Here is a 12,180-nt window from a genome sequence, read left to right as displayed (position 1 = left end):
AGATTGCAGTGAGCCGAGATTGCGCTGCTGCACTCCAGCGTGGGTGACAGAGTGATGAGACTCCTCAAAAGAAAAAAATATATAATTTTTACATTTCTGAGTCCTGAAAAATTATTAATAAATATTTGTTATATAGTTTTCTTTGAACATGTGGTCTCTCTGCCTGCAAATGTAAAGACTTTTAATTTTCATTGAGTGAAATATACACATATTCTTCTGAAGATAAACCTTAGGTGTAAGAAAATTATGGAGTGAGTGTGCTTGGTGAGTATGCATTTGTACGTATTTTCAGAAGAAAAGCACAATTATTGGAACAAAATAAGTTTTTAATTAGGTGACTAATGGAAAACTAAACACCTTGAATATTCTGAAAGCAAATGTATACTTTCTGCTTTGTATTGAATTTATTAATATAAAATTTTATGGCTTATGGCTTGGATTCTCCCCAGAATCTGTGTATTAAAGCACAGGCAACTTTGTCTCCAGAAATAACACTCTTGAGTACAACAATAAAAGCCCTCTTCAAACACACACACAAAAATTATTTTTAACGCTTATTTTAATAAAAATTTAACCAAAATTGAATAATTGGATATATTTTTATTGTTCTATGTGTGTGTGAATGTATAAAATGACACATAAAGGAATAATAATTTAAGCCAGAAAAAAATGTCAGTTAATATTTGTAATGAATAAAACTGGAAAGTAGTTATTATTTGCAGATGACATTTTTGTTTATGTAGATAACAAAAGCAGTAGAAAGACTATTTTAAAAGTTTATTCAGGTGGGTAGGCAACATTCTAAGATAATACCCTGGATTCCCAGTCTGTTGCACACCTGCTGTGTAATACTCTCGAGTGTAAAAATGTGTGTGACTGTGGTGGGAAATCACTCATGAAATTAGGTTACTCATGTGTTGACTTTGTGTTTACCAAAATGGAGATTATCCTGATTGTGCTAAACTTAATCAGAGGTGCTTTTAAGAGAAAGAGACACATCATAGAATAACACCACTGCTGGCCTGAAAGTAAGTGACTTCTAGGTGGGCCATGTTGTAAGCTGCTTATGGTGGCCACATGGCAGGAAACGTATTTGTATATTGTCATTATTTCTACCTTCTGCATGTTGCTTCCAGTAGGGAGAATAAGAGGATCCTATGGTAGAGGGAAAAAAAGGGAATCTCATTCATGCAAGAAATAATCACCTCTCATCTGGGATAGCTTAAGAGAAACAGGAGACCAAAACAGGACCACATTAATGAAAGGAAAAAGGTAACCTGGCTAAAAGTGCTCACTGGCATTATGGAACTACATTTAGTAAGCTGTAGTGAATGATCAGCTTCTGGAATACCAATAGTCTACCAACAAGGCTGAACTCATTCTAATTCAATCAGCATGTCTGCACCATTCTGGTGACCCAGTTTTATACTATTCATCACAGAAATACCATGAAGACCAGTGGGTAATGTCCTAGAGTTGAACTTACTTCAAATCATACCTAATTGTTTTCATATTTGAAAAACCTTAAAAACAATGAATTCATAATTCTATTGTAAATGATTTTACTATACTGTAATAAACGATTAAACTGCAAACACAATATGAATACTTCTTGAACACATAATTAGTTATGTAGACAGTTTCTTTTAGATTAACATGATAAAACAATTAGAGAAAACATTCCAAATGGGATAAAATTAATCAAAACCACATATTTTCAATGACTTGGCTTAATTGTCATGCTTTTGGAAATGGCCAGATGAATAACAAGAAACAAAAACAAGATTTGGACTTCGCTCATTGTTTTTGACCTTTTGAAGTCTAAAATCCTGGCTAAAGTATTCAAAGGGAGTATTTTATAGTTGGCTTCCTTGGGTTTCTAATGCAATAAAGAATTTTGATAAACAGGAAAATGCACACTATATACACATTGCTCTTCTCTGATTTGCTTTAACACTGAAAAATTGAAGATTGTAAATGTAGTCTCAATTTAGAGTAAATTAACAAAAGATTTGTTTTTCAAAAAAAGAAAATGTATAAAATTAATGGGTAACAGACACCATTAGCTGCTCAAAAATAGTATGACTAAATTCAGTAAGTAGCCACGCAAATATCAGCCCAATTAAATGAAGACCCTAATAGGTGCATGTGGAAAGCATTGCTGTGCAGTGTGCTGCACCTTCACTCAGCATTTTCTTTTGCTTCTTTACAGAGATACCGATTTCTCCTGAATGACTCAGGATGCATAACAGGAACTGAGAATGCTGTGTTTGGAGTGATTACTGAAAACATGGTTAATACACTTCTTTCATATGATAATAAAATGTTACAAATCTTATTCTGCCTCAGAAAAAATTTTAGTTAAAGATTATCTATAGTACTCAATTTAGCTTAATGGAAAATGTGAGTACTCCAGATAATTCAGACACTTAAATGTCAATGAAATCCGATAAAACATATTTGAATAAGTTAAAGTCTTCATAGCTAACAATTCTATATTACAGGTAAATTTAGAAAAAAATAGAAAAACGCATTGAACAAAGACAGAGTGGGGTTTTTATAAGTGGACTTTCAGAAGGAAAACAAAAGCAGTTAATCATACAATGACAAGTCATGTAATCTATAGTATAACATAACTTGTGACCTAGCCAGTGGCCTTGTAGCTGCATCAGAAGGAAAACAAGAGCTGGCTAAATACAGACATTTGTAAAACATAATCCTGCTTAAGAAGCCTGGGAAAAGAGTAACAGTAAAAGAACTTGTCTTTCTCTCTCTTTTTTATTTTTTCTTCCTTCAACCTTGCTCTGGAAGGGAGGAGGGTGTCTGAAGTCCATTCCTTTGGCCTTGGCTATACAAACAGTGTTATCTTCTAACTGTCCTTGAAGTGAGCTGCTAGGCAGAGGAAAACTTGTTCTTTTCTTTTTAACTCTTGCCTTGCCACATTCTGGGCCTTAGCTTTTACTTTTCTTGGAGTGAATAATTGTAGTACTTATTATTTTTAAATGCCTGCCTCAGTTTCCCCTTTCTGATGCACTTTATGAAAGAAGTTTAATAGAAGGCTTCACTATTACTTAGTTCTGCCTGAAGAGACAAGTTTTCTTCTTTAGACAAAGCTTGATATTTATGCAGAGTCATTAGCTGTGTGGTAGTTTGCCTACCTACTATTTCCTCTATAGTTGATTGAATGCTTCTAACAAGGAGAGGTAAGACACAAGGGAGTATTAGGCAGTTCCTAGTATGGCCAGAACCACCCTTATTAAAATCTTGAACCCTGTGAAAAATGAAAACCAGCCTCCAAAGAGAGAATCTGGGGACCACCCTTTTCAAGTTTGAACTGGAATATGGGCCAATTTTCTCATTCTTGCAGTTATTTCCATAATTGCTTTTCCATTGTCATCAATTTCCAGGCAACAATTAGTTAGATTGAAGTTTCCTCATACGCCTCCTTCCTGGCCTGGGAGGTAATCTAAAGCTAATCTGTTCTGATAGTCAGCATTTCTCATTTTTGTGGTTTGCTGGGTCAGTAAATCTAATTCATTTGCTCTTTCATTAGTGATGATTTCAAGTACTGCCTGCAACCTTATGATGCGTTTAAGCATGTAAATAAGAGTGCAGTATCCCCGTGACCCATCTTGTGCCCAGGTAGCTGGCCCATAGTATTGAATTATTCTTTCAGGGGGCTTCCCTGTGTCTTCCCAATCTCCTATTTTTTATATATTTTTTATGGCTGCATCTCTTTTGTTTCTTCTTCTAATTTCATCAGAGACAGGATACCCTAAAGTTTTCCCCTGTTGCAGTGAGAGTAGGAAGAAAGATGGTCTAATTGTTCCAAGCACACAGCCCCCTGTCCATTTAGCTGGCAACTGTCAACATGCTTGAGGCCAACAGATCCAATAAAGACCGGGGCTGCTTGCCAAGTATTTGGAGCTGCAAGTTGATACCAAGTGTAATTTAGAGAAGAGAAATGGGAGAACGAATTTGGATGATGTGCTTTGTAGTCATCTCTGTCCCACCACAAAGTTTTCCTTAATGCTTCATTATAATACTGCTGTCCTAAGCAGGTTTGTTCTCCTACTGGGTCTGTAAAATCCTTTCCCCAGTGAGCAACACAGTATCTCCCAATAACAGAAGTTTTTAAGAGCCGGGGGGAGGAGCCAAGATGGCCAAATGGGAACAGCTCTGGTCTACAGCTCCCAGCGCGAGCGACGAAGAAGACGGGTGATTTCTGCATTTCCATCTGAGGTACCGTGTTCATCTCACTAGGGAGTGCCAGACAGTGGGTGCAGGTCAGTGGGTGAGTGCACCGTGCACCAGCCGAAGCAGGGGCGAGGCATTGCCTCACTTGGGAAGCGCAAGGGGTCAGGGAGTTCCCTTTCCAGGGGTGACAGACGGCACCTGGAAAATCAGGCCACTCCCACCCGAATACTGTGCTTTTCCGATGAGCTTAGGAAACGGTGCCCCAGGAGAGTATAGCCCGCACCTGGCTCAGAGGGTCCTACGCCCACGGAGTCTCGCTGATCGCTAGCACAGCAGTCTGAGATCAAACAGCAAGTCGGCAGCGAGGCTGGGGGAGGGGCGCCCGCCATTGCCCGGGCTCGCTTAGGTAAACAAAGCAGCCTGGAAGCTTGAACTGGGTGGAGCCCACCACAGCTCAAGGAGGCCTGCCTGCCTCTGTAGGCTCCACCTCTGGGGGCAGGGCACAGACAAACAAAAAGACAGCAGTAACCTCTGCAGACTTAAATGTCCCTATCTGACAGCTTTGAGGAGAGCAGTGGTTCTCCCAGCATGCAGCTGGAGATCTGAGAACGGGCTGACTGCCTCCTCAAGTGGGTCCCTGACCCCTGACCCCTGAGCAGCCTAACTGGGAGGCACCCCCCAGCAGGGGCAGACTGACACCTCACACGGCCGGCCAGGTACTCCAACAGACCTGCAGCTGAGGATCCTGTCTGTTAGAAGGAAAACTAACAGAAAGGACATCCACACCAAAACCCATCTGTACATCACCATCATCAAGACCAAAAGTAGATAAAACCACAAAGATGGGGAAAAAACAGAGCAGAAAAACTGGAAACTCTAAAAAGCAGAGTACCTCTCCTCCTCCAAAAGAACGCAGTTCCTCACCAGTAATGGAACAAAGCTGGACAGAGAATGACTTTGACGAGCTGAGAGAAGAAGGCTTCAGACGATCAAATTACTCCGAGCTACGGGAGGGTATTCAAACCAAAGGCAAAGAAGTTGAAAACTTTGAAAAAAATTTAGAAGAATGTATAACTAGAATAACCAATACAGAGAAGTGCTTAAAGGAGCTGATGGAGCTGAAAACCAAGGCTCGAGAATTACGTGAAGAATGCAGAAGCCTCAGGAGCCGATGCGATCAAGTGGAAGAAAGAGTATCAGCCCTGGAAGATGAAATGAATGAAATGAAGCGAGAAGGGAAGTTTAGAGAAAAAAGAATAAAAAGAAGCAAGCAAAGCCTCCAAGAAATGTGGGACTATGTGAAAAGACCAAATCTACATCTGATTGGTGTACCTGAAAGTGACGGGGAGAATGGAAACAAGTTGGAAAACACTCTGCAGGATATTATCCAGGAGAACTTCCCCAATCTAGCAAGGCAGGCCAACATTCAGATTCAGGAAATACAGAGAACGCCACAAAGATACTCCTCGAGAAGAGCAACTCCAAGACACATAATTGTCAGATTCACCAAAGTTGAAATGAAGGAAAAAATGTTAAGGGCAGCCAGAGAGAAAGGTCAGGTTACCATCAAAGGGAAGCCCATCAGACTAACAGCGGATCTCTCAGCAGAAACCCTACAAGCCAGAAGAGAGTGGGGGCCAATATTCAACATTCTTAAAGAAAAGAATTTTCAACCCAGAATTTCATATCCTGCCAAACTAAGCTTCATAAGTGAAGGAGAAATAAAATACTTTACAGACAAGCAAATGCTGAGAGATTTTTTCACCACCAGGCCCACCCTAAAAGAGCTCCTGAAGGAAGCACTAAACATGGAAAGGCACAACCGGTACCAGCCACTGCAAAATCATACCAAAATGTAAAGACCATCGAGACTAGGAAGAGACTGCATCTACTAACGAGCAAAATAACCAGCTAACATCATAATGACAGGATCAGATTCACATATAACAATATTAAGTTTAAATGTAAATGGACTAAATGCTCCAATTAAAAGACACAGACTGGCAAATTGGATAAAGAGTCAAGACCCATCAGTGTGCTGTATTCAGGAAACCCATCTCACGTGCAGAGACACACATAGGCTCAGAATAAAAGGATGTAGGAAGATCTACCAAGCAAATGGAAAACAAAAAAAGGCAGGGGTTGCAATCCTAGTCTCTGATAAAACAGACTTTAAACCAACAAAGATCAAAAGAGACAAAGAAGGCCATTACATAATGGTAAAGGGATTAATTCAACAAGAAGAGCTAACTATCCTAAATATACCTGCACCCAATACAGGAGCACCCAGATTCATAAAGCAAGTCCTGAGTGACCTACAAAGAGACTTAGACTCCCACACATTAATAATGGGAGATTTTAACACCCCACTGTCAACATTAGACAGATCAATGAGACAGAAAGTCAACAAGGATACCCAGGAATTGAACTCAGCTCGGCACCAAGTGGACCTAATAGACATCTACAGAACTCTCCACCCCAAATCAACAGAATATACATTTTTTTCAGCACCACACCACACCTATTCCAAAATTGACCACATACTTGGAAGTAAAGCTCTCCTCAATGAATGTAAAAGAACAGAAATTATAACAAACTATCTCTCAGATCACAGTGCAATCAAGCTAGAACTCAGGATTAAGAATCTCACTCAAAACCGCTCAACTACGTGGAAATTGAACAACCTGCTCCTGAATGACTACTGGGTACATAACAAAATGAAGACAGAAATAAAGATGTTCTTTGAAACCAACGAGAGCCAAGACACAACATACCAGAATCTCTGGGATGCATTCAAAGCAGTGTGTAGAGGGAAATTTATAGCACTAAATGCCCAGAAGAGAAAGCAGGAAAGATCCAAAATTGACACCCTAACATCACAATTAAAAGAACTAGAAAAGCAAGAGCAAACACATTCAAAAGCTAGCAGAAGGCAAGAAATAACTAAAATCAGAGCAGAACTGAAGGAAATAGAGGCACAAAAAACCCTTCAAAAAATAAATGAATCCAGGAGCTGGTTTTTTGAAAGGATCAACAAAATTGATAGACCGCTAGCAAGATTAATAAAGAAAAAAAGAGAGAAGAATCAAATAGATGCAATAAAAAATGATAAAGGGGATATCACCACCGATCCCACAGAAATACAAACTACCATCAGAGAATATTACAAACACCTCTATGCAAATAAACTAGAAAATCTAGAAGAAATGGATAAATTCCTCAACACATACACCCTCCCAAGACTAAACCAGGAAGAAGTTGAATCTCTGAATAGACCAATAACAGGAGCTGAAATTGTGGCAATAATCAATAACTTACCAACCAAAAAAAGTCCAGGACCAGATGGGTTCACAGCTGAATTCTACCAGAGGTACAAGGAGGAGCTGGTACCATTCCTTCTGAAACTATTCCAATAAATAGAAAAAGAGGGAATCCTCCCTAACTCATTTTATGAGGCCAGCATCATCCTGATACCAAAGCCTGGCAGACACACAACAAAAAAAGAGAATTTTAGACCAATATCCTTGATGAACATTGATGCAAAAATCCTCAATAAAATACTGGCAAACAGAATCCAGCAGCACATCAAAAAGCTTATCCACCATGTTCAAGTGGGCTTCATCCCTGGGATGCAAGGCTGGTTCAATATACACAAATCAATAAATGTAATCCAGCATATAAACAGAACCAAAGACAAAAACCACATGATTATCTCAATAGATGCAGTAAAGGCCTTTGACAAAATTCAACATCCCTTCATGCTAAAAACTCTCAATAAATTAGGTATTGATGGGATGTATCTCAAAATAACAAGAGCTATTTATGACAAACCCACAGCCAATATCATACTGAATGGGCAGAAACTGGAAGCATTCCCTTTGAAAACTGGCACAAGACAGGGATGCCCTCTCTCACCACTTCAATTCAACATAGTGTTGGAAGTTCTGGCCAGGGCAATTAGGCAAGAGAAGGAAATCAAGGGTATTCAATTAGGAAAAGAGGAAGTCAAATGGTCCCTGTTTGCAGATGACATGATTGTATATCTAGAAAACCCCATTGTCTCAGCCCAAAATCTCCTTAAGCTGATAAGCAACTTCAGCAAAGTCTCAGGATACAAAATCAATGTACAAAAATCACAAGCATCCTTATACATCAATAACAGACAAACAGAGAGCCAAATCATGAGTGAACTCCCATTCACAATTGCTTCAAAGAGAATAAAATACCTAGGAATCTAACTTACTAGGGATGTGAAGGACCTCTTCAAGGAGAACTACAAACCACTGCTCAAGGAAATAAAAGAGGATACAAACAAATGGAAGAACATTCCATGCTCATGGGTAGGAAGAATCAATATCATGAAAATGGCCATCCTTCCCAAGGTAATTTACAGATTCAATGCCATCCCTATCAAGTTACCAATGACTTTCTTCACAGAATTGGAAAAAACTACTTTAAAGTTCATATGGAACCAAAAAAGAGCCCGCATTGCCAAGTCAATCCTAAGCCAAAAGAACAAAGCTGGAGACATCACACTACCTGACTTCAAACTATACTACAAGGCTACAGTAACCAAAACAGCATGGTACTGGTACCAAAACAGAGATATAGATCAATGGAACAGAACAGAGCCATCAAAAATAATGCCACATATCTACAACTATCTGATCTTTGACAAACCTGAGAAAAACAAGAAATGGGGAAAGGATTCCCTATTTAATAAATGGTGCTGGGAAAACTGGCTAGCCATATGTAGAAAGCTGAAACTGGATCCCTTCCTTACACCTTATACAAAAATCAATTCAAGATGGATTAAAGACTTAAATGTTAGACCTAAAACCATAAAAACTGTAGAAGAAAACCTAGGCATTACCATTCAGGACATAGGCATGGGCAAGGACTTCATGTCTAAAATACCAAAAGCAATGGCAACAAAAGCCAAAATTGACAAATGGCATCTAATTAAACTAAAGAGCTTCTGCACAGCAAAGGAAACTACCATCAGAATGAACAGGCAACCTACAAAATGGGAGAAAATTTTCACAACCTACTCATCTGACAAAGGGCTAATATCCAGAATCTACAATGAACTCCAACAAATTTACAAGAAAAAAACAAACAACCCTATCAAAAAGTGGGCGAAGGACATGAACAGACACTTCTCAAAAGAAGACATTTATGCAGCCAAAAAACATATGAAAAAATGCTCACCATCACTGGCCATCAGAGAAATGCAAATCAAAACCACAATGAGATACCATCTCACACCAGTTAGAATAGCAATCATTAAAAAGTCAGGAAACAACAGATGCTGGAGAGGATGTGGAGAAATATGAACACTTTTACACTGTTGGTGGGACTGTAAACTAGTTCAACCCTTGTAGAAGTCAGTGTGGCGATTCCTCAGGGATCTAGAACTAGAAATTCCATTTGACCCAGCCATCCCATTACTGGGTATATACCCAAAGGACTATAAATCATGCTGCTATAAAGACACATGCACACATATGTTTATTGCAGCATTATTCACAATAGCAAAGACTTGGAACCAACCCAAATGTCCAACAATGATAGACTGGATTAAGAAAATGTGGCACATATACACCATGGAATACTATGCAGCCATAAAAAATCATGAGTTCATGTCCTCTGTAGGGACATGGATGAAAGTGGAAATCATCATTCTCAGTAAACTATCACAAGAACAAAAAACCAAACACCGCATATTCTCACTCATAGGTGGGAATTGAACAATGAGAACACATGGACACAGGAAGGGGAACATCACACTTCGGGGACTGTTGTGGGGTGGGGGGAGAGGGGTGGGATAGCATTGGGAGATATACCTAATGCTAGATGACGAGTTGGTGGGTGCAGCGCACCAGCATGGCACATGTATACATATGTAACTTACCTGCACGTTGCGCACATGTACCATAGAGCCTAAAGTATAATAATAATAATAATAAAAAAGAAAAAAAAATGTGAAAAAAAAAAAAAGAAGAAGTTTTTAAGAGCCAGATGCTTGAACCTGTGGGCATCTGTTTGGGAAAAGTCAGTCAGAGTAAAGTTGTCTTGAGACATTAACTCTTTTACTTCCCAAGGCCATTCGTCTCCCATGTTAGTCCCTCCACAAACATAACATAAGGAAATGCCTAGACTGCTGGCAACGTTTTCAGCCAGCTGAGCAAATAGGTTTTTGCCTAAAGGAGGAGGCTCTGGTAACTTCTGGTTTATATGCTCAAAGAATGACTTAAAGACTCAGAATTGCTGCTGGGCTGACTGCTTGGTTTGAGTCCTCTTTAGAATATACAAAGTTATTTTAGCTTTTTGACCATAGCTTTGTAATGCAATGGAGTAATCTGTAGTCCATATAGGTAGATCTGGCTTTAAGATAGTAAGGCTTACAGGATTGCATGTGCTTGTCTTACGATCCAGTTTTGCTGGTACTTTGATGAGCAATATTGGCTTTGACCTCGGTGATGATCGGTCAGTGAACTGCATTGTACAGTTCCAGCAAGCTATTGCTAGGGCCTTGGAAGGACAAAGAGAGGGTGCACACACAATTTTATACTGGCAGTTTGTATAGTACTCTGTAGGACCAGAGATTGTGAGATAGTTTGGGTTCATAGGTGTTAACTGACAAATATCAAAGTATATGCATATAGCTCCAGGAAGAGAGGCTTGGGTTTGACCTATAAGACTTCTTTCCTTTGACTCAGTATGAATCTCCAACCAAGTCCCAGGTAAAGAATTAGGGTCATAGCATATATAAGGCTGACCATTTCTTGGGTCACAAATTGAATAGGTGGTCTGATTATAAGTACAATTTCCTAAGCAAGTCCCTGTACACTCATTAGTATGGTACAATAGGGTTCTAGTTATACTGTTCCCTAATCAAGTAGTATGTGTACAGTGGAGACACCCTTCTATAGGTGTTTCTTCTAGAATGGTTAAGAGGAGTGACAACAACAAAACAATGTACAGCATATTCATATCCAGCAAGGGCAAAAGAGGTCCTCACCTGGGAAAAAGGTTGAGCACAGGGACAGAACAACAGTAAAACAGTTAGTATACAGGAAAACTACTAGTCCTAAGATTTCTAACTGCATTTACTTGCTTGATGAGTCCTCAAGCTTTGGCCATGCATAGACTAGTCAGCTTCTGGTGTGTGACTACAACAGGGCTTGTTGTTTCCTTAAGCTTCAGCCATGCATAAACTGGTCAGCCTCCAGAGTGACCAGAGCAGGGCTGTCGTCCTCAGCAGCAGCTTGGTCTCGCCTCAGGATCAGCCACGTTGGATGACCTGGGTCCTGCTGGCTGGTTCACTTGTCCTGAGCTGCCGGTTTTAGCCGACTGTGGTGGATACAAGACACAACACCTGAAACTTTAACAGCAGTGGGAGTGGAGAAGATTACAGTAGGGGGCCCATCCTATATGAGTCCTAGAGAAATTAGATTCTACTTTTTAACCTAAACAGAGTCACCAGATTTAAAGTGGCGTCAGGCTTATAGGCATTTTCATGTACCTAATTATAAACACTTTGTATGGCTATTCCTAAAGCCTGCATTTCTTTCTTAAGGTTAATTCCCCTAGTTACTGGAGGGCACCTTTAATTTGACCTACGATTTGGAGGTGGCTGACTGAACAAAATCTTATCGGGCAAATACCCAATTTGTTTGGTGGGAGTGCACCTGACTCGGAGGAGGATCATATGCAAACACCTGATTCTATCTCAAATGAATTTCCTGGCAATATTTCTTCAGTAGCTATTTGAGTGTCTGGTTCATATGTTCCACCTTTTCCTGAAATTTGCAGCTAATAGGCTGTATGTAACTTACATTTTATTTTTAACAGTCCTGTTAAATCTTGCACTATTTCAGCTAGAAATGCCAGTCCATTGTCTGACTTTAAAGTTAGAGACAGTCCAAACCTGGGGATAATGCCTTTAACTTCTAATATGACTATGGGCTCCTGGAAGCC

This window comes from Pongo pygmaeus, chromosome 20 (genome assembly GCF_028885625.2).
Source record: "Pongo pygmaeus isolate AG05252 chromosome 20, NHGRI_mPonPyg2-v2.0_pri, whole genome shotgun sequence".
NCBI lineage: Eukaryota > Metazoa > Chordata > Mammalia > Primates > Hominidae > Pongo > Pongo pygmaeus.
The sequence above is the reverse complement of the archived record's forward strand: the minus strand, read 5'-3'. Positions refer to the sequence as shown.